General features: G+C 43.3%; 1 pseudogene; it reads left to right on the top strand.

Annotated features, from left to right (window-relative positions):
• Window positions 1–3: 3 nt before the first annotated feature.
• Window positions 4–406, top strand: LOC101577602 (annotated as a pseudogene).
• The last annotated feature ends 539 nt before the right edge of the window (window positions 407–945 follow it).

Here is a 945-nt window from a genome sequence, read left to right as displayed (position 1 = left end):
ACATACAGCACGGAGCCCAATAACCTGAAGGCCCGCCACTCTTTTCGCTACAATGGGCTGATTCACCGCAAGTCGGTGGGAGTGGAGCCGGTGGCCTATGGAAGAATGTCGTGGTGGTCATGAAGCGGAGATCCGGACAGCGGAAGCCAGCCACTCCTAAGTGCGCACTGCCATCAACAAGAACGCACGTGCCACCCTCAGCAGCATCCGCCACACGATCCGAAAGAATGAGTTCCGCCCAGACCTGCACATTACTGCCCTCCGCTGAGCCAGCGCCATCCTGAGTGGTCAGAAGCCTGCGCTGGTAAAGAGGAAGGGGACCCGCCCAGCAAGAGCGCCTGAGCCGCCCCCAGCAATAAAGAGCTTTCCTGTGGTCCTGGGCCATGTCACAAAAAATAAAAAATAAATTTAAAAAAATCTAGTGGAAATTATTTCACATGTGTATATAGAAGATATTCCTTTTGTCTTTTTATAGCTACATATTCACCACTGGGTGAATGCGTAATAGCACATTCAATCTCCCATTCATGACTGAGTTCTTTCCAGATTTTGGTACTATAAACGGTGCTCTAGCAAATACCATTGTACATATGTCTTTTCAAACTTTTCCTGAGCATCTTGGGATGGATTCCTAGAAATGAGCTTTCTGGGTCAAAGAGTAAATGCTTATGTAGTTTTGTTAGACTTTGCCAACTTTCCTTCCATGAGGCTTGTACATTTTTGCATTACCAACAATATACAAGAGTGCATATTGCTCACAGCCTTGCCAGGATTTATCAAACTTTTGACATCTTGTCAACCTGATAGGGGAGAAATAACTCATTATAATTTTAATTGGCATTTATTTTATTATGAATAAAGTCTGAGCAAATATAAGTACAAAGTGCATAGAAATATGAACTCCTTTAACAAGGAAAGATATTCCAAATAAATAAGAATGTTGAT

The sequence above is a fragment of the Octodon degus genome, unplaced genomic scaffold (genome assembly GCF_000260255.1).
Source record: "Octodon degus isolate 3935 unplaced genomic scaffold, OctDeg1.0 scaffold00078, whole genome shotgun sequence".
Lineage (NCBI taxonomy): Eukaryota > Metazoa > Chordata > Mammalia > Rodentia > Octodontidae > Octodon > Octodon degus.
The sequence above is the reverse complement of the archived record's forward strand: the minus strand, read 5'-3'. Positions and strand labels throughout refer to the sequence as shown.